Source organism: Vulpes lagopus, chromosome 10 (assembly GCF_018345385.1).
Source record: "Vulpes lagopus strain Blue_001 chromosome 10, ASM1834538v1, whole genome shotgun sequence".
In the NCBI taxonomy this organism is placed as follows: Eukaryota; Metazoa; Chordata; class Mammalia; order Carnivora; family Canidae; genus Vulpes; species Vulpes lagopus.
This window is the reverse complement of record NC_054833.1, coordinates 88,108,530-88,116,050: the sequence shown is the minus strand read 5'-3', so window position 1 is coordinate 88,116,050 and position 7,521 is coordinate 88,108,530. Positions and strand designations below refer to the sequence as shown.

The window sequence follows — 7,521 nt, the reverse complement described above, 5'->3', positions numbered from 1 at the left end:
GACTAACTCCTCAACTACAACAAAGTCAAAATGAAGATGCTAGTTAAGAGAAAACATTGTTGAGCCAGATTTAAAAAAATAATTCCTCTACATATTGTTTGCAAGACATCCTTCCAAAACATAAAGACACTAAAAAAAATTGAAAATACAGATAAAGATAAACTGGAAAACAGTAGCCAAGAAAAGACTGCAATAGTTATCAAACGCCAGACAAAATAGATAAGAAAGCAAAAACTGTCACCTATGATAAAGAGGACTACATAATGACAAAAAATTCCAATTCGCCAGGAAGAGGTAATGATTCTAAACTTGTAAGCATCCAATAACACATTCTCAAGACATATAAAGCAAACATTTGCAGATCTATGAAAAGAGACTGACGAATCTACTGTTATGGTGGGAAAGTTTAGCACAACTTTTCTTAGTTTGACAGATCAAGTGTGTAAGAAATAAGGATAGAGATTTGACCAGAACAATTAACAAGCTTGATTTAAAGAGATTTATTTTATTTTATTTTTAAATAATCTTTACACCCAATGTGGGGCTTGAACCCACAACCCAGAGATCAAGCATCACAGGCTCCACCAACTGAGCCAGCCAGGAACATCTAACAAACTTGATTCAATGAATATATAAATGTTGTACCTAGTTATTAAACATCACACATTCTTTTTTTTAACTAAATTTTTAAAAAGATTTATTTATTTGAAAGAGAGAGGGAGAGAGAGAATCCTCAAGCAAACTCCCCACTGAGTATGGAGCCTGATACAGGGTTCCATCCCAGGACCCCAAGATCATGACCGGAGCTGAAAACAAGAGTCCAACATTTAACGACTGAGCCATCGGATGACCCTTAACTGAACTTTTTTATTGAACAATAACATATATACAGAAAAGTATGCAAATCAAAAATATATGACTTAATGAATTCCCATGAAGTTGACACACTAGAGACTCAAGACTTGGATTAGATCAGGAAATAGAACTTCATGGTACCCTCAAACCCTTTATCCTGCCACTACTCCACCCCCAGTCATAGTACATGTTACAAGAAACCATCACCCTAACTTCAAATGTATAGATTATATTTGCCTATATTTACTTAATATAAATGAAACCATAGAGTAGTATTCTTTTGTGTACCTTTTGCTCAATACTATGTGAGATTTATGTGTGTGGAAATATCTTTTTCATTCTCATTCCATTGTATGAATGAACTACATTTATCCGTTCTTCTGTTGATGGACATTGAGATTGTTGCCTCTTTGCAGGTAGCATAAATGGTGCTGGGATGAACATTCTTTTGGTTTTTTTTTTTTAACCTTTATTATTATTTTTCTTTTAGTAATCTCTACACTCAATAAGGCATTTGAACTCGTGACCTTAAGGTCAAGAGTCATGTGCTGTACCAACTGAGCCAGCTGGTGGGTGTCCCGGGATGAACATTCTGGTAGATGTCTTCTGATGATCATGTGTATGTATTTCTTTTAGGTACGTTTAGCCTTTGCAGACATTACCCATAATGTTTCCAAATGGTTGTAGCAATTTATATTCCCACCAGCAGTATGTGAGCCTTCTAGTAGCTCCATACCTCATCAATGCTTGGTAGTATCCACTCTTCATTTAAGCCATTCTGGTGAATGTGAGAAGACCGATTCTTTTCAATCACACTTGAAATATTTACAAAAGTTGACCAACTGTTAGGTTCCACATATTTCACCACATAGACCAGGCTCTCTGACCACACTACAATTAAGTTAGAAATTAGTGGCAAAATACAGCTAAATTAAATTGGGATAAAATGCATACACTTGGAAGGAATCAGAACTGAACACTGACACAAACTGAAATCAATGTATAGAAACAGGGAGTCCCTGGGTGGCTCAGTGGTTTAGTGCCTACCCTGGCCCAGGGCGTTTTCCTGGAGCCCCTGGATCAAGTCCCGCATCAGGCTCCCTGCATGGAGCCTGCTTCTCCCTCTGACTGTGTCTCTGCCTCTCTCTCTGTGTCTCTCATGAATAAATAAATAAAATCTTTAAAAAAATGTATAGAAACAATGTTTAGTCTTGGATATGTAAGTTAGGAAAGAAGAAAATCTCAAAATAAATGAACTAAACATTCAATTTTAGAATTTAAAAATTCTGGAAAAGAGGGACACCTGGGTTGCTCAGTGGTTGAGCATCTGCCTTCGGCCCAGGGAGTGATCCCGTAGTCCCAGGATCAAGTCCCACATGGGCTCCCTGTGAGGAGCCTGCTTCTCCCTCTGCCTATGTCTCTGCCTCTCTCTGTGTCTCTCATGAGTAAATAAATAAAAATCTTTAATTAAAAAAAAAATTCTGGAAAAGAAAGAACAAGAGTAGAAGTTTCTGAAAAGCAGGAAAAACATAAAATAGAAAGTATTATTGAGGTGCCTGGGTGGCTCAGTCAGTTAGGTATCCAACTCTTGACTTCGGCTCAGGTCATGATCTCAAGGTCCTAAGATCGAAACCCCGAGTTGGCCTCTATCGGTGCTGGGCATGGAGCCTGTTTAAGATTCTCTCTCTCTCTCTCTCTCTCTCTCTCTCTCTCTCTCTCTCTGGCAGCCCCGGTGGCGCAGCGGTTTAGCGCCGCCTGCAGCCCCGGGGCGTGATCCTGGAGACCCTGGATGGAGTCCCACGTCGGGCTCTCAGCATGGAGCCTGCTTCTCCCTCTGCATGTGTCTCTGCCTCTCTCTCTCTCTGTGTCTCTATGAATAAATAAATAAAATCTTTAAAAAAAAAAAATTCTCTCTCTCTCCTTCTGCCCCTCCCTACCCCTCTATCCTATCTCTAAAAAACAAACCAAAAAAAAAGTATTATCAAAGTTAATATCAACATTTACGCCAATACATTTGAAAACTTAGATAAAGTAGTAGGTACTTTCCTAGAAAAAACACAACTTACTGAAACCATCTCAGGAAGAAATAAAAAACTTGAATAATTCTATTACCCAAAAAGAATTTTTTTAAAAAATATGGAACACTTCACGAATTTGTGTGTCACTTTGTGCAGGGGCCATGCTCATCTCTGTATCATTCCAATTTTAGTATGTGTGCTGCCAAAGCTCTTTGAAAAGAATTTGAATGGTGGTTTCTCAGAAAGTTAAACATAGAATTACCATATGACCCAGCAATTCAACTCCTAGGTATGCGCACAAAAGAAATGGAAATAGGTACTCAAAACAAATGATTGTACATGAATATTCATAGCAGTACTATTCACAACTGCCAGAACGGGGAAACAACCCAAATGACTATCCATGGATGAAGAGATGAACGAAATATGTCAGATCCATACAATAGAATATCATTCAGGCTTAAAAATGAAATTCTGACACATGCAACATTAACAAACTTGAAACATTCTGCTAAGTGAAAGAAGCCAGACTCAAAAGGTCACACACAACATAATCCCATTTATGTGAAACATCCAAAATAGGTAAATCCATAGAGACAGAATGTGGAGGAGAGATTACTAGGGGCTGGGGGCAGGGTTGGAATGACTGCTAATGGGGGACACAGTCTCCTTTGGGAGCACTGAAATGTTTTGGAATTGGATAGAGGTGATGGTTGCACAACATTGTGAATGTTCTAAATGCCACTGAATTGTATGCTTTAAAGTGGGTAATTTTGTCAGGCTCCCTGCTCAGCAGGAAGTCTGCTTCTCCCTCTGCTCCTCCCCACCCTCATGTTCTCTCTCTCTTTCAAATAAATAAATAAAATCTCTTAATAAAAAAAGTAAATAAAGTGGATAATTTTATATTATATGAATTTTAGCTCAATTAAAACAAAAATCTCACCACAAAGAAAACACCAGACCCAGATGGATTTAAAGGCAAATTGCACTGAATATTCAAATAAATGAACGTATATATTTATGAATGATTAAAATTACATCCTTATGTACATGTATATGTATGTACATGTATATATGCACATAATTTTAATCATTCAAAAATGTTTATCTAGAAAAAAAAGAGGGACCCTTCCTACTCAAGGTATGACCTTAGCATAACCTTGACACAAAAATCATACAAGAAAGGAGAATACCAGATCAACCTTCCACATGAGATGCAAAAGATCCTAGATTAAATACTTACCAAACAGAAGTTAGTAGTGTATAAAAAAAGATAAAACATGATAACCAAGTTGGCTATCTCAAGCATGAAAGAGTAGTTCATTAGAAAATGTACTAATATAATTCATCACATTAACAGATTACAGAAAAAAAACCATATGATCTTAACTGAGAAACTTAAGACAGTCATTTAATAAATTTCAACATCTATTTATGACAAAAACTTAGCAATCAAAGAATGGAAGTGTATTTCCTTAACCTAATAAATGATATTATGGTAGATGTGAGACAGGGAAACCAAAGGGATCTCATGAAAAACTGCTTTTTTTTTTTTTTTTTTGCTCCTTTTCCTGCATCTGTTCTTGCTAGGACCTGCCCCCACCTTATACACGCCTTAGAGCATAGATAATGTATGTCCTCCGAGTAGAGGTCAAGGATTTAACAATTTCTTTGCAGGCTTCCAGCACAATAGATAACATCCAAGGAGTGACCAGGCAGGGTCGTCATGGGCGTTTCCTAGACCACAGGCTCACCAAGTCCCCTGGCTCCAGGGCATAAGTGACTTGTAGAGTACACCTAAACACTCACCTTTGTTTTAACGAGTTCCTGGGCACCTGAGAAAACACATCGCCAGATTACAATCCTCAATAAAAACCCCCAAACCCGAGCAATGATGAGACTCATTCTCCTTTTCTTTCCATGTCTCCAGGATGCTCTGTCCATATCTGCACTTTCTCTGTCTTCAATAAACTCTGCTCTGATTTCCTCTCGGGTCCCATTTGATTTCCATTCTGCGTGAGGCCAGGGACCCTCTTGGCTGGTGTTTGTGGGACTCTCTCTGGGTCCTTGGACCCAGGCAGCCTACACTGGTTGGAATAATGCTGCCTGCAACCTGCCTCCCAAATATGTCCCATTCTTATCTCCAAAACCTATACATTACCATTCAGGACCTTGAAATGGGAGATTATTTTGGATTATCCATGTGGTCCAATCTGATCATACCAATCCTTTAATGGGGAATACCTTTTCTGGCTGCAGTGGGTCAGACCAGAGGGACATGTGACCATGGAAGGATCAGAGATGCAGCATTCCTGATTTTGAAGTTGGAGGGTCGGGTCACAGCCAAGGAATGTAGGTGCCTCCAGAAAAAGTCAAGGAAATGGCTACTTCTCTAGTGTCTCTAGAAGGAAGCATAACCCTGTCCACACCTTGATTTTTGCCCAGTGAGACCCCTGTCAGATACCTACCCTCCAGAACTGTAAGATAATATATTGGTGTTGTTAAACCACTAAAATTGTAGTATTTTGTAACAGTAACAATAAAGGTGGAATACAAGTATATGCCAAAAACGACAACTCTACAATAAATGTTATATTTAACTCCCTTTAAAAATCCAATGTTACATATGTTGCCCATTTTGATCACCTGAATTTAGCACTGCACTGAAGATCCTAACCAGGATAGAACAGCAAGAAAGAGAAAACATTTAGGATCGGAAAGAGAGAAATAAATTGTCATTCTTTGCTGATGATATGAATAGATATGTGAAAACTTTAAAATAATTTATGGCTACATTATTTTAAAATAGGAGAGTTTTTAAAGATTGGATACACAATCAATATATAAAAGTATATATCTGCATTTTTATATACCAGCAACAATGAGAAAACAATTTTTTAAAGGTCCTTACAATATCAGAAATAAAAAAGAAAGAAATGAAAGGTGAGAAGGAAGGAAGAACTAATAATAATTCTAAGAAAAGATGTGCAAGCCTTTGCTAGAGAAATCAACAAAACGTCATTGAAAAGACATTACATGTTAAAGAAGATCTAGATGAATGAATGACTATATTCTTGGATAAGACTCAATAACAGAAGGATGTCAACTTTCCACAAATTGTTCTACAAATTCAATGCAATCCCAGTAAGAATTCCATGAGTATTTTTTTGTAAGATTTGGCAAGCCTATTCTAATATTTCTCTAGAAGAGCTGAAGCTGTGAATAGCCAGGGTACGCCTGAAAGAAATGGAAGACTTGCCTCCACCAGGTAAAGAAATTTGGCTGTGGGGATGCCTGGGTGGCTCAGCGGTTGAGCTTCTGATTTGGGCTCAGGTCGTGATCCTGGAGTCTAGGGATAGAGTCCCACATTGGGCTCCCCACAGGGAGCCTGCTTCTCCCTCTGCCTGTGTCTCTGCTTCTCTGTGTCTCTCATGAATAAATAAATAAAATCTTTAAAAAATAATAAAAAGAAAGAAATTTGGCTGTGTGGTATTGATGCCAGCAAGGAACAATAGATTGTTGAAACAGGGTAGAGCCCAGAAACAAAGATAAGCACTTAAGGAAGTTTGATTTTGGACAGAACTGGAACTGCAGATTAGTGGGGAGTAAATAGATTCACCAACTGGTACGGGACAACTAATTAACCATGTGGGAAAATAATGAAATCAGATCCCTACCTCAACATACACAAAATTAATTCCAGGTGAATTGAAGACTTATATGTGAAATACAAACCTGTAAATAATTTAGAAAACAATAAAAGTGGAAGTCTGCATGATCATAAGATAGAAAAGAATTTAGCACAAATTATAAAGACAAAAAATTGATAGATTCTACTATATTAAAATTAAGAATTTCTGTTTATCACGGATACCATAATAAGGACAAGCCATAATCCAGAAGAAGATACTTGCAATATATATAAATAACAAGGTTTTTTGTTTTTTATTATTTATTTGAACAAAACTAAAAACACTTCATCAATTTCTCCCCATTTCTTCTCATATAAAGAATTCCTACAGGGGTGCCTGGGTGGCTCAGTGGGGTAAGTGTCTGGTTTTGGCTCAGGTCATGATCCCAGAGTCATGAGATTGAGCCCTGCATCTGGCTCCTTGCTCAGCAAGGAGCCTGCTTCTCCCTCTCCCTCTACCTGCTGCTCCCCCTGCTTGTGCTCTCTCTCTCTCTGTCAATAAATAAATAAAATCTTAAAAAAAAATTTTTTAGGGCAGCCCCTGTGACACAGCAGTTTAGTGCCACCTGCAGCCTGGGGTGTGATCCTGGAGACCTGGGATCGAGTCCCACGTCAGGCCCCCTGCATGGAGCCTGCTTCTCCCTCTGCCTGTGTCTCTGCCTCTCTCTTTCTCTGTGTGTCTCTATGAATAAATAAATAAAATCTTTAAAATAAAAATAAAAAAAAATTTTTAAAGAATTCTTACAAATCAGAAAGAAAAACCAAAAATCCAACAGAAAAATGAGCAAAAGACAGATATTACACAGAAGAAAAAAAAAACACATGGAAAGATACTTCATGAATAACCAGGAAAATGCAAATCAAAGTCTCAAGAAGATACCATTTCACATCCACCAAATTGGTACTAATTTGGAAGCTGGACCATAGCTGGTGCTGTCAGGAAATGAAACAGCAGTC

At 37.9% G+C, this 7,521-nt stretch overlaps 1 pseudogene; it reads right to left on the bottom strand.

Annotated features, from left to right (window-relative positions):
- Positions 1-2,985: 2,985 nt before the first annotated feature.
- LOC121501135 lies at positions 2,986-3,084 on the bottom strand (annotated as a pseudogene).
- Positions 3,085-7,521: the final 4,437 nt, after the last annotated feature.